A 26,802-nucleotide genomic window follows, 5' to 3' on the forward strand; every position below is an offset into this window, starting at 1 on the left:
CAGTGGACAGAATATACACTAAACACAGGTCTGAAACTTTTCTCGATTCTTCTGAGTGGCAGGTAATGATTTAGTCAGGAGAAGCGGCGTAATGGGAGTAGATAGCAAAATAATGCCACCTGCCCATATTATCCTCAATTTGGTATTTTGATAAGAAAAGAAAAAAAAGCGCTCTCAGCTATTGTGCAAATATGGCGGAGGTCCCTATCCAGGACAGGTCTCACCTCCTTAAGATGTGGCTGTGCTTGGATAACAGCCTGTAGTAGCATTTGTCCCACTTGGTAGCCGGGGACCAGGCTCTCAGGCTGCAGCGGTGGAGGTGGGCGTGCCTCCCTCTGGCAGCGGCGGTGATGGTATCCCCGGCGTGTATTCCAGGCTTGCAGGGAGGCCCCAATGGGGACCAGTACGCTCTACTCAGTGGTCACTAGAACACAGAGTGAGGAAGTTGTTAAAATGCAGAGAGCGATAGCGATATCAGGTCTGAGACCTGATGAAATGAAAGGAGGACCTCTGTGAAACATTGTCTGTGAATAAAAGCAATTTACTTTACCTATGATTCTGCACTGTCCACAGCATATGCTGTATGCTGCCAGCAACCTAGTGGCAGTGCAGCGTTCTCATTCAGCAGCTACCGTTCCCTGCGGTTTTACAGCTTCTATACTCTGTGTGCTAGTGACCACTGAGTAGAGCATACTGCTTCCCATTGGGGCCTCCTTGCAAGCCTGGAATACATGCTATGGATACCATCGCCACCGCTGCCAGAGGTAAGCACGTCCACCTCCACCGCTGCAGCCTGAGAGCCTGGTTCCCGGCTACCAAGTGGGACAAATGCTACTACAGGCTTTTATCCAAGCACAGCAACATCTTAAGGAGGTGAGACCTGTCCTGGATAGGGCCCTACGCCATATTTACACAATAGATGAGAGCGTTTTTTTCTTTTCTTATCTTTGTACTAAAGTGGATACAGAGCTGCCCAGCTTAACATCACGCCTGATCGCTGCACCTAGGGAGACTATCCAACTCCTGCCATACACCAATTTAGTATTTTGTCTCTCAACAAAGGAATCCTATGTAACTTTTAACAGGCCTCACACAGATTCTCCATAACACAGGTCTGAATCCTACTTAGATCAGTTTAACCATTTTCGTGACTGTCATGGCCAAAAAGCTGCTGCTGTGTGCTGCGCACTCCCGGGTGAGATCGCGCCACTACCCGTTAGCCCGGAGATCAATGCATGGGAACATAGTTCCCATTCATTGACCTACATCCCCAGTAGAAAGACTGATGCCTTCTTTGAGAAGCCATGATCTTTTGGAAGAAAAAAAGTTTCCAGTCCTCCTTATACTTCCTCTGGAAGCGAGAGTGCTCGCTTCCAGGACGAAAAAAAAAAATTGACTTTGATTGTGGCCAAACAGTAAAACTACATCTACATACATTTTTTTTATGAAATAAACACACATTATTACATTTAAAATTAACTGTTTACCTCCCACACCAAAAATGACCCAAATGAAATTTTTAATGAACCAAAACTAATTACAAATACAAAACTAAACATAAATAGTTACCTTAAGGTGGCCACTAATAATCCAATCTTTTTCATCCAATCTTACTATTTCTTTTCTTTGTTTCACTAGTTTTTATTTTAGCATGGATAAAAGTCAAACAGATCTTTATACATATAGATATTAAAGCAGGTACAAACACCAGTATATAATTTGTCAATTATCATAGACAAGGAATTATGTAGCGTCCCAATTATACTATCCGGACTTAGCTTTATTGGGTTGTAGTGATGAAGAGGGTAGAACAGAGTACTTTTAACAGCCAGTGTACTTCAGTTTGGGGTATCTTTCCTCTTGCTTTCAATTTAGTCAATTTTAAGTGAGCGTGAGAGGGTTATAGAATATCAGTCTGCAGAGTCCAAATTATACAGCCATAGAAGTAAAAATGAGCGATAATATAGGTATCCTGGTCCTGCTGCTTAAGTTGTTTTGTAGATGCAAAAGATAATCTAATAGTTAAGTAGCTATAACAGTAATATGAGATAAAGTAGAACAAATAAACATAAAGGTCATAATATAGGAAATGAGTCACAATGGTTCAAGCCAGATTAATTCAAGAGTCTTTATATGGTTGAGGGTAATAATTACAAGGGCCTATCACGTCTCCTAACCATTTTTTTTACATACAGTTGTATCGTTTGGGATTGCTGAGAAAATACTTTATAGATACTCGCCCATTATAGTGGATTGTGGTCTGTAGTGGTGTATACCCATGGGTCCCAAACCCTATGGAAGTTAATTTCTGTATCTCTAAGCTTAGCAGTCATCTGCTCCATGGTTTTAGTCCATGTTATTTTGTTTTTAATTTCGGAAATAGTAGGTGGGGCTATGTTTTTCCATGCTGTAGCTATTGCGAGCCTTGTGGCTGTTAGAATGTGGGTTATGAGCCTGGAAGTATGTCGGTTAACATTTAGAGGGGGTTTACCAAATATCATTAATAAGGGGTCCATGGGGATTGCAGTACCAGTGATGCAGAAGATTAAGTCTTGAACCTGTTGCCAAAGGGGTAGGATCAGTGGGCAGTGCCAGAAAATGTGTTCTAGGGTTCCTTTCTCACCACACCCTCTCCAGCATAAATCAGAGGTGCCCGGGTAAATTTTTGCAAGTATAGAGGGAGTTAGGTACCATCTGTAGAGGATTTTATAAATATTTTCTTTAATTTGTACACACATTGAGGAATGCTTTGCATTCTCCCAAATATCTTCCCAGTCTTCTAGAGGAATAGGTGTAGATAATGTTTTTTCCCATTTTTGCATATAAGGGTGGGAGGGAATTGCTGTGCCTGATTTATTATGGAGCGTGTTATATATTTGCGATATAAGATTTTTCTGGTGTCCTCTATGTAGGCAGATGGTTTCAAAGAGGGTTTGTGAATAGTTATGAGTGGGTTTACAGGCCCTGGATTGGTGCTGGAGGTAGTGAGTGATTTGGTTAAATTCCAATAGGGTTTGGGAGTTGAATTGTATCTTATCCTCCAGTGTGGGTCTAGTCAATAGCTTCCTGGTCTTCGGGTCTGTCCAGTCAGAAAGGTTGAAGTAGCCTAGATTAAACCATTTTGTCATAAAGGTTTTTGAAGTACCTGGGGGGAAAGATGGATTACCTAAAATTGGAAGGAGTGGTGAAGGACTGGATTTTAGATGAGCTGCATGGGCAATGGATTTCCAAATACGTACTGTGAAGGTAATAGTGGGGAGGAGTTCAGATTGGGTCAATTTGGGGGGGATGTCTGACCATATAAGTGAGGCCAGTGATAGGGGGAGTAGACTAGTGGCTTCTAGAAGGCCCCATTTAGTAAATACTTTGAAGTTAGTCCATTCCTTTATTTGTCTAAGGTGTGAAGCTAAGTAGTAGTATTTAATATGTGGGAGACTGAGTCCACCCATCTCCCTTGGAGAGAGAAGAACTGATTTAAGGACCCTGGGGCGCTGATGGTTCCATACAAATTTGAGAAATTCTGATTGTAGTCTTTTTAGTTGAGCTGAGGGCACCTGGACAGGTAAGGTTTCAAAAAGGTATAAAAGGCGTGGTAGAATATTCATTTTTAATGAGTATAGCCGGCCTAGCCATGAAATTTTATAGGCGGTCCACTTGTGAAGATCTTGAAGGATTTTTTGAAAAAGGGAAGGAAAGTTCTGTTTGTATAGTGTAGAGTATGAGGGAGTGATGTATACACCTAGATATTTGAGAGCTTGGGTTTTCCATTTGTAAGGATATGAAGCTTTTAGAGTAGCCAGTAGGTGTGTGGAAATCTGGATTGGGAGGGCTTCCGTCTTATCACGGTTTAATTTAAAATTTGAGAGAGATTCAAATTCAGATATGGTGGCATGTATGGCAGGGAGTGATGTTATGGGTTGTGTGATGGATAGGAGGATGTCATCGGCAAATAGTGAGATTTTGTGTTCAAAGTTATTTTGTTTGACTCCTTGGATGTTTGGATTTAGTCTAATTGCTGAGGCTAGGGGTTCAATACTAATGGCAAACAGAAGGGGGGAGAGGGGGCAGCCCTGCCTTGTGCCATTGTTTATAGCAAAGGGTGATGGGGAGGCAAAGGGGAGTTTAACTGTAGAGGTGGGGTGGGAATAAAGGAATTGTATTAGGGATATAAATGGGCCTGTGTATCCTTGAAAGTTTAGTAATTTGAAGAGAAAGGGCCAGGAGAGTCTGTCAAAAGCCTTCTCTGCATCCAAACTTAGGAGCAGAGAAGGCTTTCTAGATTTGTTCATCAGTGAGACAAGGTTTATGGCCTTCCTTGTATTATCGCCTGCTTGGCGGCCTAGAATGAAGCCAACTTGGTCGTTATTAATGAGGGTGGTTAGTATATGGTTGAGGCGGTTGGCCATTGTTTTAGTGATGATCTTAAGATCTGAATTTAACAGGGAAATTGGGCGGTAACTCTGGGGCAATTGGGGGTCTTTTCCCTCTTTGGGGATCATCGTAATGAGAGATGAAAGAATAGAAGTTGGGGGCTTTTCACCTTGCATAATTTTATTTGCCAATGTGGTTAGATAGGGTAAGAGTACCTCTTTAAATTTCTTGTAATAGGAGTAGGGTAAGCCGTCAGGGCCTGGGCTTTTCATTGATGGGAGAGATTTTAACACTTCCTCAATCTCAGAGTATGTGAAAGGAGCGTTAAGTTGAGAGCGTTGTTCGTCTGTCAGTTTAGGTAAATTAAGAGGGGCGAGGAAGGAGTCTAGTTTAGTAAGGAATGAAGGATCAAAGTGTTGGTCAGGTAGGTTATATAATTGTTCATAGTACTCTGAGAATATCTGGGAAATTTTTTGGGGATCATAGTGAATAGTTCCTTCCGAGTCTTTCATGGAGTATATTGCCTGTTGAGATAATTTAGGATTAAATTTACGTGCCAGTATCATGTGAGGTTTATTGCCTCTTTCAAAAAAGAGTTGCCTAGACCACCTCAAGCTTTTCTCTAGTTGGGTTGTTTGAAGGGAGCGTATCTCTTGTTTGAGTTGTTGGATATGAGAGAAATGAGCTTGTGTGGATGAAGTTTTGTATATCGATTGTGCTTTGGCCAGAGAGTTCTGGAGTGATAAGAGTTTTTGGGAGGTTTTCTGCTTGCGTCTGGTACCTTCAGCAATAAAGAGGCCGCGTATAAATGCTTTATGTGATTCCCATACCATTCCGTATGAGGTTATTGAGTTAATGTTAGTGTTGAAGTATGACTGTAATTCTATGGTAAGTTTAGAGATCAAAGATCTATCCTGTAGCAGGGATTCATTCAGTCTCCAATGCATTGGTTTGTGCGGTCTATATAACCAATTAATATTTATCATGACGCTTTGGTGGTCTGACCACGCCGTGGGGGAAATTTCTGATGAATCTAAAAGAGGTAATAGTGGGGCATTAGCAAAAAAATAGTCTATGCGTGAGTGAGAGGCATGGGGGGGGCGAAAAAAGGTGTATTCAATTGACCTAGGATTCGCTATTCTCCATAAGTCTAGGAGGTTATATTTTCTCATCAATAATCTAAATTTGCGGGAGTTACATGTGTGGGTCTTGATGAGAGAGATGAAAGAGTGCTTCTGTCTTTAATGGATGAGAATGCAAGGTTGAAATCTCCTCCTAGTATAAGGGTGCCATGGGTGTTTTTGTGAAGTTTGGTTAGGAAAGAAGTGAGAAAGGGGATTTGTTGATTATTGGGGACGTACACGTTGGCCAAAGTGATGGGTTTACCGGTTAAAGTGCCGTTTAAGATGATGAAATGGCCTTTAGGATCTTGGATTGTTTTGGAGATCTGTAATGGTAGGTTAGCTTTGTGGATAATTGCTACTCCAGCTCGTTTGGACAGACCCGAAGAAAGATACACCCCTGAATAATGCCTGTCTCCCAGGCGTGTAGTATCTTGTTGCCTGAGGTGTGTTTCCTGGAGCATAGCTATATCAATATCCATGCGGCGGAGGTCTCTGAGGAGAGAGGATCTTTTCTGAGGGATATTGAGGCCCTTGGTGTTAAGTGTTAGGAGCTTAACCATAGTCAGTGTTGTAAGGGGGTTTGGAGTAGGACTGGGTTAGCCATTGTGACGGGGTGGTAGATGGGGAGGGGAAGGTATATGACCTATTTTTACAGGATCTAGTAGATAATGATAATAACAATGTCAATGATATAATAGAACAACAAAGACAACAACAAAAACAAGAGCATGTATCTGAACAAACAGATAAATTCAGAGACTGTGTTCTCAAAATTGAGTGATAGAATAAGCCACTGTGGATATTGTGGCCACAAGAAGGGACAACTAAACCGTGTTGTCCTAGAGAGAATGTTTCGGAAGTGCCTGGTCCCCGAAGGGGCCCGGCAGGACCGAGAGCCAAACTCCTGAGGGGCATGTGGTATCACCAAGAGAGGGAAGGCCCATGATCCAGAGGATCCAACATCAATAATAGATTATAATATATATATATATATATATATATATATAGGTTATAACCGAGGTATACTTAAGCATATATGCAGATATGGCAGCATAACAGTTTAGGTTTGTGATATGAACTTATGAAGAAAGTCTCGGAGACAGTTAAGTGTTAGGATTATCAAGTGGGTAGTAAATCCTGGGAGAGTTATACTCAGGTTGGGAGGGCTTCCATGCCCTCTGACTCCTGCGTGTAGGTAAGGGCTCTGACTGGGTTCCTTATTCCACTGGAGGTGTGGCGAAACTTCCTGGGTGGTGAAGAGGTAGAGGGAGACCTCACGTTTTGAACGGAGGTAGGAGGCGGTGGTCTGATTCCCATTTGCTTCAAGAACATAGGGGCATTGTCAATGTCCATAAGTGTAAACAGAGCTCCTTGTCTCCTTACTCTAAGGCAGAAGGGGAATCCCCAGTTGTAGGGAATGTTCGCATCTTTCAGAAGCTGGGTGACAGGCTTAAAAGCTCTGCGTTTGGCAAGCGTTATGAGGGAGAGGTCATTGTATATATGCAACTCATCTCCTTTAAAAGTTATGGATGGCATTTTGCGGGTTGCCTGCAGCAGGGCTTCTTTGGCCTCATAATAATGTAATCTGATGATAACATCTTTGGGCTTTTGTGAGGTTGCCCTCTCCCCCAGTGATCTGTGGGCCCTGTCCATTCGCCATAATTCCTCTGTGATGTTAGGAGCAAGTGATTGAAACAGTTCTAGCAAATGGGGTCTGATCTGATCAGGTGTAATAGACATGGAAATTTCCTTTATCCGTAGATTTTGCCTCCTCTCCCTGTTTTCAAGGTCTTCATGGGAGACACGGAGGAATTTTATATCAGAATGAAAAAGCTGATGGTCTTCCTCTATCTCGGCCTGTTTCTGTGCTATGACTGTCATTTTATCCTCCAAGGCACACGTGCGCTCCCCCAGCCCTGTGATTTCAGTTTTTAGCTCCCTCACTGCTGAAAGCAGGAGCTGCTGGAACGAGCTATTAATAGCTTGGAGCTGTCTTTCTAAGGCTGTCTCTAGAATGGCTGCGGTGATAGGGGGGGAGTCAGAAGAGATACAAGCCTGTGTAGGTGGGAGCTCTGCTTGCTCCGAGTGCTCGGCGCCATCTTGGGTTTCGGCTGGGCGGAGGAAGCGATCGATTGTGCCCGCTTGGTGCGTCATCTTTGTGGCTCCTCTCCTGGACATCAGCTGCCAGGGGTTCTTAGGGTGCTGTCTCGGCAGAAACCGCGCGATGGGGTTGCGTCTGAGAGCTGTATGCGGTTCTGATAGCGGACGGTGGGGCCGGAGCTCCGGGTCTAAGCCGCCATCTTGGTGACGTCGCGCATGAGCCCTCCCCAATCTTACTATTTCTATGTAATATAAGGTAACTGCCTGAATTATCCATTCAATATATTCAGCCAGTTTACCCTTATACTACATAGATTTGGTAAAATTGGATGAAAAATATTGGATCATTAATGGCCACCTTGAGGGTCTGAACTTTTTTAATATGCATGTGAAGAGAGTTTTTTAAAGGGACTCTGAGGAGTGCCCAAATTTAAAAGAATACACTTACCTGGGGCTTCTTCCAGCTCAGGGTAGGCGGCGCATGCGCAGACCTGTCAAGCCGGCCGGCGTGATGACGCATTGCTTCATTAATCAGGAAGAGCCAGCCGACAACAGGCCCGGGTGTCACCGGGTGACACTGAAAACAGGGGTCCGGCAGAGGCTGAAGGAGACGAGCCCGGAGGACGCTGCGGGACCTCGCCACCTACCCTGAGCTGGAAGAAGCCCCAGGTAAGTGTATTCTTTTAAATTTGGGCACTCCTCAGAGCCCCTTTAAATTATAAGCTTGTAAATAGTGATCGACGCAAAACTGAAAAAATGCACCTTTTATTTACAAATAAAATATTGGCACCATACATTGTGATAGGGACATAATTTAAATGGTGTAATAACCAGGACAAATGGGCAAATTAAATACATAGGTTTTAATTATGGTAGCATGTATTATTTTAAAGCTATAATGGCCTAAAACTGAGAAATAATTATTTGTTTTCCATTTTTTTAATATTCCTTTTAAAATGCATTTAGAAAAAAATAATTCTTAGCAAAATGTACCACCCAAAGAAAGCCTAATTTGTGGTGGAAAAAACAAGATATAGATCAATTCATGGTGATAATTGGTGATAAAGTTAGTGGCGAATAAATGGGAGGTGAAAATTGCTCAGATGCATGAGATGAAAAACAACTGAAGGCAGAAGTGGTTAAACAAAAGAAATCAGGGTGGCTGTGAGCATCAAACGGTTAATTGCCACCAGCCCACCACCACATATCAAGTAGGTGGTATAAACTGCTAACAACTATACTAAATCCTGCAAAGGAAAAGTTATATAAAACAACCTAGTTTCTATGTAAAACGTCAAGCTCTATATGGTAACGTATTCAGGAGCTGGTTTTGGTTTTCTGTTAATACTCAGTAACAGGAAGATTACCTTTAAAGGAGTTTATATAATGTATTTCCAAAAGTAAAAAGAGTGCATTACAAGATTATTATAGAAAAAAATTATATCTAACAAATCAACATAATGTAGCCAGCAGTTAGAAATAAAATAGTGATAAAGATTAAAACACTTAAAGTACTTGCCTCGGGAGAGGGAAGCCTCTGGATTCTCCATTCTAGCACTGGGATCCCCGAATTTCCACGGAACCTGCCCAGTGCCAACACTGTGCGCACACTGTGCAGATACAGATGGCTTGTGCATGTGCAGTAGCACAGAGCTGCTGCTTGGGCTGATGGGCTCAGGTTTTTCAGTGCGAAGGCATGAGCCGTACGTGCCTGTGCAGCATGGGGGCAAGCTCCATTGACAAACCCTTGTCTATTCACTTTTGGGAGTCTCAGCACTGGAACGGCAAGAAGGAGGGCGATGAGGGAAGCCACTGGAGGATCCAGAGGCTTTCCTCTCCCAAAGTAAGTACCCAAATTGGGGTGTTTTTTTTTCCTTCAGGGTTACCTTAACCTTCCTGGCGGTAAGCCCGAGCTCAGCTTGGGCTATGCCGTGCAGGAGGATGTTTCAGGCCGTGCTGGGCCAATTTTCGCAATTTTTTTTTATTGCACGCAGCTAGCACCAATCGCCGCCGCTCCGTGCCAATTCGCCGCTACCCGCCGCGCAATGCTTCCCCCCCCCCCAGACCCCATGCGCAGCCTGGCCAATCAGTGTCAGGCAGTGCTGAGGGGTGGATCGGGACGCCCTTTGACGTCACGACGTTGATGACGTCGGTTACGTCATCCCGCCCCGTAGCCATGGCGACGGGGGGAAGCCCTAATGGAAATCCCGTTTAGAACGGGATTTCCTGATGGGCCTGATCACCGGAGGCGAGCGGAGAGGGTAGGGGGATGCCGCAGCTCAGCGGCTGTCATGTTGCTAGCGATAGGCTAGCTACATGATAAAAAAAAATAAAAATTAAAAATTAGTGCTGCGCTGCCCCCTGGGGGTTTTAATTGACCGCCTGGAGCAGGGGTCCCCAAACGTTTTGGATCGAGGGCCGGGTCAACATACTTCAGACTGCTGGGGGGCCGAAGTATACATAAAATGATGTAGAAGTCTTTGCGGGCCAGACAGTGAAGCATACTCAGGTGACAACCTGCAGTCCAATTGGACAGCAGTGTCACCTGATGTGTAATTTGATTGGAAACCAGCGAATTACTGCTTTCTGGCTTCCATGTGTATGGGCGTTGCCAGTACTGCTATTCTATATGCGGACAACCAATATTTAAAGATGTAGCTGACCGCATCTATAAGTAATACATTTTGTATGTGGGGGGCCGGTAAAAAAGCCTCAGGGGGCCACATTCGGCCCGCGGGCCTTAGTTTGAGGACCACTGGCCTGGAGGGTTAAGTTGTGTGGCATAAAGAAAAAATTGCATTCACCTTCTGTCTGTTGCTTAGAACATTTATTGGCAGTGAATCAGTTCCAGTATAGTGAATTCCTTACATCATGGTCATCGTATGGTACAGACCCGTGTGGCAGTCGTGGTGGAGCAGGTGGGTGGCGGGTAGTAACAGGGGACAAGCCCACTGGGTCTGCTGCTTGTCCCCCGTTATTACCCACCACCCACCTCCTCATTTTCACTATATTGGAACTGATTCACTGTCAATAAATGTTCTAAGCAACAGACGGAAGGTGCACGCGCTTTTTTCTTTATGCCAGAGATTGGATGCCTTTCTTCTTCCACTACAGTGGAGCACATGTCTCAGGGAAACAGCAGAAAGAATACAGCAACAGTGGTGAGAGAATTGCTTTATTTACTTTCTCACACACATACGTTGAATGCTTAGAGAGTGCCGCACTATTGCTTTGTCTATGCACACACAGATTACTTTAAGTTGTGATTGCGTCTAATAAGTCTTTTGGTGTTATAGTCCATGGATAAATTAAGATGTCAAGCATAATCTGATCTTCGAATGAATGTTTTTTGTTGGTGGTAAAATGGATGACAAGAGCAACGTGTTCAGTGACCATTTTTAAGCATCTTCCCTTGGATGGGAGAGCTTGGGCCAGGAGGGGTGTTCATGGGTGGAAGCCCCAGGGTTCAGAGAGAAATAACACAGCTATGGTTATTGGAGTCAATTTCCTCTGGCTTTCAAAATATAAATGTATGATAGCAGATTCATAGCCTGCCAATATTTTCCTATAAAAAGACATCAGATAACATCACTCTAACTTGTGTGGTTATAGAGAATGATGTAACTTTGGTTTGCCTTTGGCTAGAATCAATTATAACATATGTAGACATTTCTCATTGTCTTATGCTGGCTCTAAAGCCGCATCTACACGCGTAGATGCAGCCGCAATGTTCCTTATCAATCGAGCCGCTGATGCGGCTCGATTGATAAGATCCAACAGGACGGATCTCCCCACCGCCGATTCCCTGCTCGCTCCCCGCGAGGGGACAATGACAGGGAATCGAGCGGAAAATAAGCGGCGCCGGCGAGGACGAGCGGGGAATCGAATTAGCCGCCGGATCGCCTCTTCCGCGTACCTGCCGCGTCCCCGCTCGCCGTGCGTGCGCCGGATTCGATTCCCCGCTCGTCCCCGCCGGCGCCGCTTATCTTCCGCTCGATTACATGCAATTGTCCCCCCGCGGGGAGCGAGCAGGGAATCGGCGATGGGGAGATCCGTCCTGTTGGATCTTATCAATCGAGCCTCATCAGCGGCTCAATTGATAAGGAACATCGCGACCGCCTCTACGCGTGTAGATGCGGCTTTTTAGGATTCAACCGTCACAATTTCCTGGTGATCAGATGCTCCTTTCACCTTAAAAATGCCAAAATATGAATTGTACCTCTATTTCTGAAAACATACTGCACATAGCATCTCTGTAATTATAATTTACAGCAAATGGACCAGAGTCATTCCAACTACAGAAGGAGGAAGCCCCCTGCAGAGGCTCAGAACCATGCTTCCTTGGCATGTAGGTGCAAAATGTACGTGTCCTTTTTACCATGAGAACCAAGGAAAAGTCTAACCACATGTTTCACTGACTTATATAAGTCATCAATTAATATCAACTTGGATTAAGCCAGATCATTACTGTGCATGCTACGCACGTTAGGCGTGACAGGCTTTGTACATGGGTTACGTTTTGCTTCCTTATCCCCAAAACCAAGGCAGGCTGTATAGTTTGATGGAGAGGGCACAAATGCTAATTTTCCTTCTAGAGCTCAAGGTTAAATGGCTGGCCTTGGGTTGGTTAGAACTTGTAGGTGGATCTCATGCTATCTTATCCAGGTTTCTCTTAGAGAAGTGTACTATCACTTTAAATGTAAAGCTTTCACATTTTGATTCAAGAAAAGCAACTATTGTAAAACCAGTCATCATGAAATTAATGCACCAAATTTCAGAACAATCAGATGCTCCCATTGTTATTTAAATATATTTTCCTGCCAAAACTGGAGAACCATGAAGTAAAGGTCCATCAACTGATGCTACTGTATTTGCAAAGCTTTATGCCCTGAAGTTCAGGCCAAATGTAATTTGATCCAAATTCTACGGTCACCTCTACCAGCAGATGGCAGCCTATGTATTTGTCTTCCCAAAGAAGAGTTATGCTTGGAATGACCATTTTCAGTCAGAATGACAAATGCCTACAACATAGCTAAACAGTAGAAAAATAAAAGCAGTTTCTCCTTTCGTAATGTGCAGGTTGTACCCACAGCTATAGAAAGAAAGATTTACTACGTTTTTTTTTGTAATTGTAACATTTACTATTATAATGATAAAAAGGTAACATATACATTTAAATGGTATTTATGTAATAAAGCTAATAAGGAAATTAAACACACTACATGTCTTTTAACTGCTGTGAAAACAAATTAAAGAATGCCTCCAGTCAAAAAAAATCATTGAATAGCAATACCTATGTGTAGAGATGGCCCGAATGGTTCACCAGCGAACAGTTCCCGGCAGAGGCGGGACAAGGTCCTTCAGCACCCAAGGCTGAGACACCAAAGTGCGCCCCCCCATCCCTCCCACCCCAGCTGTCACACACTGATTGCTATTAGACTAATAGGTGCCCCAAGGCCCCCAACCTCCCCAACACCTTAATATCTAGTTATCTGGCTTGCAGTCACTGCTATGTATCCCCTTTTCTTATTTCTTTCTGCTTCAAACACAATTGGGAATGACAGCTGAATGAATTGTGTGCCCCATCCTACACTGCGCCCTGAGGCTGGAGCCTCTCCAGCCTCTGCCTCGGCCCGGCCCTGGTTCCCGGCGAACTTCCGGGGTTCGCGATCGCGGAGAACAGCGAACTTTTCCGGAAGTTCGGTTCGCCCCCATATTGCACCATTAGGGTCAACTTTGACCCTCTACAACACAGTCAGCAGGCACATTGTAGCCAATCAGGCTACACTCCCTCCTGGAGCCACTCCCCCCCTTATAAAAGGCAGGCACCACCGGCCATTACACTCACTCGTTTGCCTGCACTAATTAGAGAAGGGACAGCTGCTGTAGACTCTCTCATAGGGAAAGATTAGTTAGGCTCTTGTAGGCTTGTTAGCTTGCTCCTTGCTGATTCTTATTGCTAAAATAGCACCCCACAACAGCTCTTTTGAGAGCTAATCTTGTTCTTGTGATCTATTTTTTTTTTGTGTGTCCCACTGACACTTGTGTTGCAAGGACAGCCTTGCTAATTCATACTGTGTGTGTGCCACTGCCAGCCAGGCCCAGCACAGCGACTACCTGTGTGTGTGAGTGTGACAGGTGCACATTGTAATACCCAGTACTGCATATACCTACCTCATCACTGCATATACCTACCTGTTGTGTTCAGTGAACCCACCTCATCACTGCATATACCTACCTGTTGTGTTCAGTGAACCCACCTCAACACTGCATATATCTACCTGTTGTGTTCAGTGAACCCACCTCATCACTGCATATACCTACCTGTTGTGTTCAGTGAACCCACCTCATCACTGCATATACCTACCTGTTGTGTTCAGTGAACCCACCTCATCACTGCATATACCTACCTGTTGTGTTCAGTGCACCCACCTCATCACTGCATAAACCTACCTGTTGTGTTTAGTGAACCCACCTCATCACTGCATTTACCTACCTGTTGTGTTCAGTGAACCCACCTCATCACTGCATATACCTACCTGTTGTGTTCAGTGAACCCACCTCATCACTGCATATACCTACCTGTTGTGTTCAGTGCACCCACCTCATCACTGCATAAACCTACCTGTTGTGTTTAGTGAACCCACCTCATCACTGCATTTACCTACCTGTTGTGTTCAGTGAACCCACCTCCCTACGTGAGTGCACGCAGTGTGATATACACCTACCTACGTGAGTGCATGCAGTGTGATATACCACTCCGTGCATACCTGTTAACTGCACCTGTGTGACTGCACATTGTATTAGTCAAGTCAGTGCATACCTTTTACTTCATCCTCCTCGATATGGACAAAATGGACAAAACAGGTAGAGGATGAGGTAGAGCCAGACCCAGAGGATGGCCACCCGGCAGGTCTGTGCAAGGTCCTGTTGATGTGATTTTTTGCGTCTCTGGCCAAAAGTACAGTGCTCAGAAGAAGGCATGTGCCATCAACTCCCAAGATTGTCAGGACGTGGTTGACTATTTAACACAGAACACCTCATGTTCCGCAGCCACCAGCACTACTACAAGCACCACATCTGTTGCATTTGACACTTTGCAGGAGTTATTTGGTGGTGAAATCACTGATTCTCAGCACAGCCACTACTGCAACAAGAAGATGAAGGCACTAAGCAAGTTACACCAACTCATATGTGTGAATTAGGTGACACTATGGATGTAATGTGTGAGGAGGAGGATGATGAAGTACCTGCTGTTGGTGCAGTTTTGGAAGTGTCTGAGGCAAGCGAAGCTGGGCAGGGTGATTATGATGATACGGATCCCACATGGGTTCCTAAGAGGCAAGATGACCAAGGGGACAGTTCAGAGGGGGAGTCAGAGAGGAGTAGGAGGAGATGAGTTCCTGAAAGAAGCAGGGGGAGCTCGTCGTCAGAAACAGCTGGTGGCAGTGTCCGGTGCCATGTATCGCCACCTATGTACAGCCAGCCAACATGCCCTTCAACGTATACTGCTCCTGATGCCACCATAGTGCCACTGCCATCACCCCAGGGGGGCTCAGCGGTTTGAAAAATGTTTCATGTGTCTGCCTCAGATCGGAGCAATGCCATCTGTTGTCTCTGCCTCCAAAAATTGAGCCGTGGAAAGGCCAACACTCACGTAGGGACAAGTGCCTTACGAAGGCACATGGAGCAAAAAGGCACAAACTGCAATGGGAAGAGCACCTGAGCAAAAGCAGCACACAAAAGAAAAGCCACCCCCCTTCTCCTCTTCCTCCTTCAGGTACAGCATCTTCAGTCGCTTTCTCCCTTGCACCTTCACAGCCACCCTCCTCCACTCCGCCTCTGACCTTGAGCGGTTCCTGCATCTCTGCCCACAGCAGCCAGGTGTCCGTGAAGGAAATATTTGAATAGAAGAAGCCAATTTCTTCCAGTCACCCCCTTGCCGGTGTCTGACAGCTGGCATGGCGGAACTGTTAGCTCGCCAGCTGTTACCACACAAGCTGGTGGACTCTGAGGCCTTCCGTAAATTTGTGGCCATTGGGACACCGCAGTGGAAGATGCCAGGCCGCAATTATTTCTCTAAAAAGGCAATACCCAAACTGTACCATGAAGTGAAAAGGCAAGTGGTGTCATCTCTGACACACAGCGCTGGGTCAAGGGTCCACCTGACCACGGATGCCTGGTCTGCCAAGCACGGTCAGGGCCACTACATTACTTACACAGCCCATTGGGTCAACCTAGTGACCATTGACAAGCAGGGAGTACGTGGCTGTGCAGTGGACCAAATTGTGACACCTCCACGGCTTGCAGGCAGGCCTCCTGCCACCTCCTCTCCACCTGGTACATCCACTTCGCTGTCGTTATCCTCCTCCTCCTCCTTGGCTGGTGCCGCGATCTCCTCTCCAGCTACACAGCTCCATCTCCCCAGGGCCTATGCTGCATGCCAGGTACGACGGTGTCACATCATCTTAGACACACTGGAGCAGCTCTCCTGGCTGCTCTTAACAAACAGGTGGATCAGTGGCTGACCCCGCCCCAGCTGGAGATCGGCAACGTGGTGTGTGACAATGGCAGCAGCCTTCTTTCCTCTTTGAATTTGGGAAAGCTGACACATGTACCCTGCATGGCGCATGTGCTAAATCTAGTCATTCAAAGATTTGTGTCAAAGTAGGCAGGCTTAGAGGACGTCCTAAAGTAGGCCAGGAAGGTGTGTGGGCATTTCAGGCGGTCTTACACGGCCATGGCACGCTTTGCGGACATTCAGCGGAGAAACAACTTGCCGGTGAGACGCTTGATATGTGATAGCCCGACTTCCTGGAATTCGACCGTGGTCATGTTCTCTTGCCTGCTAGAACAGGAGAAAGTCCTCACCCAGTACCTGTACAATTACAGTAAAAGGACACAATCTGGGGAGATGGGGATGTTGTGGCCCAACAACTGGGCACTGATGCGAAATGCATGCTAGCTCATGCGGCCATTTGAGGAGGTGACCAACCTGGTAAGCCGCAGTGAAGGCACCATCAGCGGCTTGATCCTGGAACGCTTACTTCCTGGAGCGTGCTGTGCGTAGAGTGGTGGATCAAGCTGTGGAGGAGTGTGAAGAGGAACAGTTATGGCAGGAACAGTTGTGGGATCAATTTTCATCAGAACCAGATGTTTCCTCAACACCTGCGGCAGCACAGAGGGGGGAGGAGTACAAAGAGTCATGTGGGGAAGAGGAGGAGTCAGACTCGGATGATGAGGAAGGTGTTTCTTTGGAGGAGGAGGAGGCAGAGGCAGAAGAACAACCGCAGCAGGCATCGCAGGGGGCTTGTGCTGCTCAACATTCCCGTGGTATTGTTCGATGCTGGGGGGAGGAGGAGGACTTACCTGACGTCACTGAGGAAGAGCAAGAGGAGATGGATAGTACATCTGGATCCAACTTTGTGCAGATGGCGTCTTTCATGCTGTCCAGCCTGTTGAGGGACCCCCGTATAAAAAAAAAACTCAAGGGGAATGACCTGTACTGGGTGGCAACGCTACTAGACCCTCGATATAGGCACAAAGTTGTGGACATGTTACCAAGTCACCTGAAGGCAGAAATGATGCAGCACATGCAGAACAAGCTGGCAAGTATGCTTTACAATGCGTATAAGGGTGATGTCACAGCACAACGCAATAAACTGCCAGTAATCCTTTTCCCACGTCTACGCAGGCAAGGACAGGACACTCCAGCGATCTCATGGTGATGTTGGACATGCTGACATTCTTTAGTCCAATGCCTCGCCTTAGCCCTTCTGGATCCAGCCTCCACCAACGCCTGGACCGGCAGGTAGCCGACTACCTGGCCTTAAGTGTGGATGTAGACACTGTGAGCAGCGATGAACCCTTGGACTACTGGGTGCGCAGGCTTGACCTGTGGCCAGAGCTGTCCCAATTTGCCATCCAACTTCTGTCTTGCCCTGCCTCAAGCGTCCTGTCAGAAAGGACCTTCCGCACAGCTGGAGGCATTGTCACTGAGAAGAGAAGTAGCCTAAGTCAAAAAAGTGCTCAGTACCTGACCTTTATCAAAATGAATGAGGCATGGATCCCAGAGGGCTACTGCCCGCCCCAAGACTAAGTCATTCCCCACACACAGCATCTCTGCCTGCACGCCATGTGACTGGCTGCCTGCCCCAAGACTAAGTCGCTTCCCAGTGCCACACAGCATCTCTGCCTGCAGGCTGCTTGCCTTCTCTGCCACCATCAACAGGGTCCAGGACTCCAGGCAGATTCCTGAATTTTTAAGGCAGCTGCTAGCAGCGGCCGCTATACTAATTTTTCTGGTGCATGTACATGTGCCCATTCCCCTTCGTGATCATTACCTTGCCGCGGTGAAGGGGCTTGCGTATCACAATGAAGCAATGACCGACGGCTATATGAGTGTCTCGGGGGGTGGCACACCAAAGATAATAAGGTTGTTGCTTCATTGTGGACAGACCAAATTTGATCAGCTGGACAGTCACTGTTGTTCTATCATTGAGCTACCACAGCCCGGCGACCATATGGGCTTGAAAACCACCACGGCCTGCTCTCTGGCCATGGTGTGCACCAGTCCAGCCAGGGGAGGACTGGGACCTTTTGGCCTGGGGGGACAACACAAACACGGCATCCTCAGCCCAAAGCCATATCTTTCTTGTGTGCAAATCTTCAAATTGTGATGACTAACAGCCCCAGCCACACACACACACACACACTATGTACCTGATGCCTAACCCCATTTCTCCGCACAATCTACCTGTCTGTGTCTGATGCCTAACCTTAAAGGAGTTATCAGGCTTTTTTTTAAATGAAAATAAGTGCTACTTACCCAGGGCTCTTCCAGCCCCAATCTCCCAGCATGTCCCTTGCCGCAGCTCTGCAGTCAGCTGTTCGCTGCCGCTGCCTCCCAGCCCCCAGCGATGACATCAGGCCGACTGCGCCTGTGCGAGCGGCGCTGTCAATCACTGCCACATGGACCAGAGCGTACTGTGCAGACGCAGAACTACTGCGCCTGCGCAGTACACTCCGGTTCACGTGGCGGTGATTGACAGTGCTGCTCGCACAGGCGCAGTACAGGCCGACATCCAGGTCGGACTGGTGCCATCGCCGGGGACTGGGAGGCAGCGGCAACGAATGGCTGACTGCTGAGCTGCGGCGAGAAACATGCTGGGAGCGTGGGGCTGGAGGAAGCCCCGGGTAAGTAGCACTTATTTCATTAAAAATGCCTGATAACGCCTTTAAACACACACACACACAAACCTACCTACCTGGTGATGCCTAGCCCCACTCCTGCCCACCCACCATACAACACTACTTGTCTGACACCTACCCCCCCCCCCCCCCTCCAACTACCTTTGACAGTGCCTAACTGCCTGCCTCCCCCCTCCCCTGCCGCCAATCACACCACAAGAAGAAAAAACGTTCCCCCTCAGGCCAGGGTCAGAATGGGGATGATTATCACACAAAAAAAATTCAGAGGACACTGGCCTGGGCAGAGAATTGAATTTGACAGCAGTAGCAGGCAGGCAGCAAAGTGTGAGTAACTCAGTGACAAGAAGGGAGAAGAAGTACAGAAACAAAATTTATAAAAAAACACCTTCTCCTTTGGCAACCTGGACCCGACCTCCTCTATCCTCCTGTCTCCTCAGTCCTACACCTCCTCCTCCTCCACAGCAGCAAGCAGCTATAGGTGGCATCTCCGACTCCCAGCCCCCAGAGTGTCCGACTCCTCCAGCCAGGACAGCCAGCCAGCCACTCGTAGCCGCAGCTCCAGGCCCCCAGCCCCCCCAGCACAGAAAGCTGAAGAGTGAGACAGCTCACTCCGACGACACCTCAGGCACAGCAGCACAGGGGAGGACTGTGTCCTACTCCTCCAGCCAGCCACTCGTAGCCACAGCTCCAGGCCCCCAGCCTCCCCAGCACAGAAAGCTGAAGAGTGAGACAGCTCACTCCGATGACACCACAGGCACAGCAGCACGTTGCGGGCGGCAATGGCTCCAGGCGGGGGCGGAGTCAAGCAGGGTCAACCCACCAGGCCAGAGAGGACCTAAGCTATTTGTGTCCTTGTGCTGCTCACATCCACCGCAGGCGCAGCCACGCACAAGGGCACACCATGTCCGGCCGCCTCAGCCCCTTCTCTGATTGGAAACTTCAACTTGCCAGGAAATATCGCGCGAGGTTGCGATCCCCACAGCGAACCTGGCACCTGTGGTATGTCTGCGGCCGCTGTGTATAGCAGCGGCCGGGTCCTAATTACTTAAGATTCGGGCGGCCTCGGGGCAATTTCCCCCCGTCCCCCTGGGCCAGTCCTCCCCTGAGTCCAGCTGTTTGCGGTGCGTTACACAATGAATTTGGTGAGTCAGTGTGAAGCAGTACTAATTACACTCCCTGATTGATGTATACACATGCAAGATGTTTTAAAGTACTTTAGGCCTGCAATTTAGCATTCAATGTGATTTTTGCCCTTAAAACGCTGCTTTGCGTCAAATCCAGATTTTTCCCTGGGACTTTTGGCATGTATACCACTCCACCATGCCCCCCTCCAGGTGTTACACCCCATTAAACATCTTTTCCATCACATTTCTGGCCAGCATAATAAGTTATCAAAGAATACATTTTCAAAGTTCGCCTCCCCATTGAAGTCTATTGCGGTTCGTGAAAGTTTGCGGGAAGTTCGCGAACCGAAAATCGGAGGTTCGGGCCATCTCTACCTATGTGTAGTCTATGCACTGTATACAGTTAGATGAACGTATAAAGTTTACATCTGGTAAATTGTAGTATCTAGAACAGACGCACATTTATATTTGTCGTAGCACCTCCATTTTACTCCTCATGCTGATGCTGTGGAAGTACACCCTCAGCATTGTGTCCTTCCCTCCAGCATTTTATCCTCTCGCTCCAGCCTTGTGCCCCCTCCCCCCCTTCTCTTGATTCAAATATGCCTGTGATATCCCGCACATGCTCTGTACAGATTATGGACTGGACTGATGACATTATAAAAGACAGAATTGTTTTGTTGCAACACTTGGGGAAGAAGTCAGAGACAGAGCAGAGTGATTATGAAGATAAGAAATCTCAGAGACATCATGCTATAATTCTTATCCCAGATGTCTTCCTGCCTGGATCAGATTACATCTCTTTTCACAGTGGGTGTGAGCTGGAAGCAGGACATGGAGGGGTGGAGTCATGACATCAATCCCCCAGCATCCTTTGCACCCATGGCTAGGAAAGACAAAAAAATTCCAGGTTCCTAATTCATGCAAGGAGCCGGGATTTCAAGCCCATATGTGGAGTACAGACTCTGGGGGTGAGAAAATCATGCTTAATTATGTGTGATTTCGTATATCTTGGCAACTTATTAGGTTTAAAGCAAACTGTAATTTATAATTTAGATACTCTTTAAGTCACTGATCTGTGTCTGCTGTGTGGTGGTGTATGGAGCACAAGCTTGAATTGTCTCCTATGCAAACCACAGCTTCTCTCCACATACTTTCTTTGTTGGAGTACCTCAGGACTTTGTCCTTGGTCTTCTATGTTTCTTGATTTACTTGTATTTCTATGAAAATAAATAAAGTAATTTAGTATCACTTATATGCAGATGATACAAAAATTATCCCTCTTAGCTGCATACCTCTCCTACCTCTTAGCTCCAGACAATAATTCCCTGCCATCTTAAAGGGACACTTAAGCCAGGAAAAAAAAATGAGTTTTACTCACCTGGGGCTTCTACCAGCCCCCTGCAGCAGTTCTGTGCCCTCGCAGCCGCTCACTCATCCTCTGGTCCCCCACTGCCAGCTAGTTTCGTTTTTGCCGACAGGCCCGTCAGGACTGGCCATGCGTAGCTTTTTCCGCATTCCCGACTGTAATTAGCGCTATTGCGGGCCGCAACGCGTACAAAAATACGCGTTGCCGCATTACGCACGCATAGATATGCGACAACGCAGATTTTTGTACGAGTTGCGGCCCGCAATAGCGCTAATTACAGTCGGGAATGCGGAAAAAGCTACGCATGGCCAGTCCTGACGGGTCTGTCGGGAAAAACGAAACTAGCTGGCAGCGGGGGACCAGAGGATGAGTGTGTGGCTGCGAGGGCACAGGACTGCTGCAAAGGGCTGGTAGAATCCCCAGGTGAGTAAAACTCATTTTTTTTTCCTGGCTTAAGGTTCACTTTAAGTTCTGTTAATACCATTCAGATGTATCGTCCTTCATGACCTGTCATGTCCTAACACTTAGCATGAATAAAACAAAACTGATTACATACATAGCAAGGAAATGAGCAGCGCTACTTAAAAACAGACTAGTGCCTACCTGCAAAAGAGTGCAAGCCCCACTTGTGGGGTCGAATACACACCGAGCATACACATGACCTGTCTACCACTGGAGGATGTTGGTTTCCTGTAACAGCTTGCATGCAACCTATTAAGTACTCGTCCCTCCCACTGCGAAGAAGTCAATCCTCCATGGGAGCACCCAGGCTATGCATATACTGTACATAGGTTAGGATTTAGTTAGTGTTAGGCCCCTCCCATCAGTATAGGGGTAATATTAAGAGTTTCAAAATATCCTATATCGGGGGCAATGACTATACCCAAATATTTAAATGAGGAGACTATTTGAATATCTGAGCAACAATCTGGCAGCACAGGGGTCTGTCTATCAAGAGGAAGTAGACAAGACTTGTTCCAATTAACTACTAGACCAGAAAAGTGTCCAAATTTAGATAAAGCATCCATGGTTGCTATAAGTGAGGGACCGAAATCTTGAAGAAACAGAAGCGTGTCATCAGCATATAATGCTACTTTCTCCTCCAGTTTACCAAACCAAAACCCCCTTATATCTGAACTACCTCTAATTAATTTCTACCAGGGGTTCAATGGCAATGGCAAGCAACAAAGGGGAAAGAGAACACCCTAACCTAGTGCCCCTTCCTAAATTAAATTTAGCTGATAGGGAGTTGTTTACCCTTAAACATGCTTTAGGTGACTTACATAAAATCTTGATCCACTTAATGAAATTGGGGCTAAAATTCATGACTTCAAGAACGGTAAAGAGATATAACCATTACACGCTGTTGACGGCCTTGGCGATGTCCAGAGAAAGGATTGCTCTGTCTTCTGAGTTGCCAGCAGGGAGCTGCATATTAAGATAAGCCCGAGGGATATTAATAGCGGTAGATTTTGTAGGTATAAATCCTGATTGATCTGATTTCATAATGGTTATTATAACTTTAGAAAGATGATTTGCAAAGACCTTCGACAAAATTGTAACATCAGCTGTGAGCAAAGAAATAGGCCTATATGAATCAGGATTCTTTACCAGGTTTTAACGAGAGAATCACCACTGCTTCTGTCATAGATGGGGGAAGAGCCTCTGCTTGGAAGCTGTGTTGGAAAGTGTCCAATAACTGTAGGAGAGTAATGTTTGTATACCTCTATGGGTGACCCATCACTACCCGGGGCCTTGGAGTTGGGAGATGAGGAAACAGTAATTACAATCTCCTCCAACGTAATAGGGGCATCCAATAAGATTTTATCTAGAATCACTAAGAGAGAGAAGAGAAATATTATGTAGGCAAGTCTAATTCTTTATCTGAATATGTAATCTTTGAGGAATATAGTTCAGAGTAAAATCTTTCCAGTTCCCCAAGAATACTTGGAGTATCTGTACAGATATCTTGGTATTTTGTTTCTAGTGCCGTTATAAACGTTGGAGGATCTTGTGCTTTAGAGATGACAGATAATAAATGCCCAGTCTGATCACCTTTTTCAAAAAATGCTTGTTTCATGAAGAATCTTTAAGTTTAGCTTTAGTATGTAAATGATCAGTGAATCTATCCTGAGCTTTGACCCAAGCATTTTTGTTTTCTATTGAGGGGTTTTGAATAAACTGAGTTTCAGTATAATTTACTTCATTCTGTAGGGAATTTTCATATATTCTAGTGTTAGATTTAATCTTATTGATCTCTCTTGAAAAGATACCCCTTAGTGCGGCTTTTAAGGAGTCCCAGTTCCACATCCAAGCAGAAGGTTCAGAGTTGCAAAACAAAACAAAAAGTTTAATTTCATCTATAATTGATGAATGAGAAGAAATCAGAGTGAGGATTATGCTTCCACGGTAAATGTTGATGACCAGTATTCATCGAGGGCCTTATTGCAACCTTCAAAGGTGCATGATCTGATAAGGAACGAGCTAGATAATTAGAATGTGTAACCAGCTCCAGCATCAATAAATTACAAATCACCAGGTCTATCCTGCAACCAATTCTCCACAAAGACAAACGCCTGAAAGAAGTTTTTCCTGATTTACCACTGCTTGCTTTCAGACAACCTCCCAATTTGAGACAAATGATTATCAGAAGTGCATTATCTACACCAGAAACTCCAGGCACATTACCCTGCAATAACACAAGGTGTGAGACCAGGGCCGGATTTGGACTTCCCAGTGCCCCAGGCCCGGTACCACCAACCCCCCCCCCCCACACACACACACACACACACACACACACACACACACAGGGTGCATACACACATCAGACTATAGTCTTTGGAAAATGAAAGATCACAGACCAATCTTACCACCCTTCATGTAGTATGAGAGCCATACCTACACAGTCTATTCTATGGAGCTGAACTCCCCATCAGACAGAAATCTTTGCAAGATGCTGCACACAAAGATGCTGTAGACATTCAAAAGATCAGTATCTGCAAAAGATCTGTTCCTGCAAAAGATTCATTCCTGCAAAATGCATTCATAGTCTATGATATCTGCAGATCATCATACACACCTTGTTTAACAGACATTCATCTGCAGATCAGATCCACCAGGATGGATCTTCAGATCTGCAGATGATTGTCTCATCTGCAGATGAATGTCTGTTAAACAAGGTGTGTATGATGATCTGCAGATCTCATAGACTATGAATGCAATTTGCAGGAACGGATCTTTTGCAGGAACAGATCTTTTGCAGATATTCATCTTTTGAATGTGTACAGCATCTTTGTGTTCAGCATCTTGCAAAGATTTCTATCTGATGGGGAGTTCAGCTCAATAGAATAGACTGTGTAGGTATGGCACTCATACTACATGGAAGGGGGTAAAATTGGTCTGTGATCTTTCATTTTTCAAAGACTATGGTCTGAAGTGTGTATGCACCTTCACTCAATATCATTCTGTCCAACATCCTGACTAAAGGCTCATACACACATCAGACCATAGTCTTTGGCCACATACACATATCAGACCATAGTCTTTTGAAAATGAAAGATCACAGACCAATTTTACCCCCTTCCATGTAGTATGAGAGCCATACCTTCTCAGTATTTTCTATGGAGCTGAACTCTGCATCAGAAAAAAATCTTTGCAAGATGCACACACAGATGCTGTACAGACACAAAAGACCAGTATCTGCAAAAGATCTGTTACTGCCAAAGATCCATTCCTGCAAATTGCATTCATAGTCTATGAGATCTGCAGATCATCATACACACCTTGTTTAACTGACATTCATCTGCAGATCAGACAATCATCTGCAGTCTTAAAAAATCCATCCTGGTGGATCTGATCTGCAGATGAATGTCTGTTAAATAAGGTGTGTATGAGGATCTGCAGATATCATAGACTATGAATGCATTTTGCAGGAACGGATCTTTTGCAGGAACAGATCTTTTGCAGATACTGATCTGTTGAATGTCTACAGCATCTTTGTGTGCAGCATCTTGCAAAGATTTTTATCTGATGGGGAGTTCAGCTCCATAGAACAGACTGTGAAGGTATGGCTCTCATACTACTTGGAAGGGGGTAAAATTAGTCTGTGATCTTTCATTATCCAAAGACTATGGTCTGATGTGTGTATGAGCCTTTAGGAAAATGAAAGATCACAGACCAATTTTACCTCCTTCCATGTAGTATGAGAGCCATACCTACAGTCTATTCTATGGAGCTGAACTCCCCATCAGACAGAAATCTTTGCAAGATGCTGCACACAAAGATGCTGTACACATTCAAAAGATCAGTATCTGCAAAAGATCTGTTCCTGCAAAAGATCCGTTCCTGCAAAATGCATTCATAGTCTATGATATCTGCAGATCATCATACACACCTTGTTTAACAGACATTCATCTGCAGATCAGATCCACCAGGATGGATTTTCAGATCTGCAGATGATTGTCTGATCTGAGATGAATGTCAGTTAAACAAGGTGTGTATGATGATCTGCAGATCTCATAGACTATGAATGCAATTTGCAGGAACGGATCTTTGGCAGGAACAGATCTTTTGCAGATACTGATCTTTTGTGTCTGTACAGCATCTGTGTGTGCAGCATCTTGTAAAGATTTTTATCTGATGGGGATATCAGCTCCATAGAATAGACTGTGTAGGTATGGACTCTCATACTACATGAAGGGTGGTAAGATTGGTCTGTGATCTTTCATTTACAAAAGACTATAGTCTGATGTGTGTATGAGCCTTAACGATCACTTGTTTGCAGGATACCTATGAATGTTTTCTCTCTGAAAAATGATGAATGATTGTTTTTCCTGTTAGAGCAGTTAGTCCCTAATGCCTGGTACGCACCAGATAGATGGGTTGAATCGATTTTCCGATCACTTATACAAAGTCGATTAGAAAAATGATCAGAAATCAGATTGGACCTGTCAGAAGTAATCAATTCGAACCCATCTATCTGATGGCAAATTGCATGGTGTGTACCAGGCATGAAGTAGCAGAGCGGCGTTCATCTCCCTCTCTGCTCTTCTGTAATCACAGATCTGTTGCATTTATTTTATAGTATTCATTGTACTGACTCTTTCACAGTTGTTTTTTTTTACTGTTTGCCAACACGGTACAAATATATATTTTTTTAATTTTTAGTGTATGTTATTACTTTTGGTATACAAAACAATGTAACAATACAAACGTATACAACAGTACATTTGCAATTATAATTATAGAGAAGTTGTCTATCTCATACTACTGCAGACATTACTGCTGCCTTTAAAATGAGCCAGCAAGGGGTTAAGATTTAGCTTAGAAGGGGCTGCCATAAATCTCTCTAAGGAAAACAAAAAACCTTATCTTTCTGTTTAAGATTTACAATCCAGGGGGAGAGAGGAGAAGGAATAGCTCAAGTCATTAACAGAGTCTGACCAGCAATACATTGTTTAGCCCAGCTTGAGTTGTAAAGTGGAAATAATTCTGTTAAAATGGT

The sequence above is a fragment of the Hyperolius riggenbachi genome, chromosome 7 (assembly GCF_040937935.1).
Source record: "Hyperolius riggenbachi isolate aHypRig1 chromosome 7, aHypRig1.pri, whole genome shotgun sequence".
Taxonomy (NCBI): Eukaryota; Metazoa; Chordata; class Amphibia; order Anura; family Hyperoliidae; genus Hyperolius; species Hyperolius riggenbachi.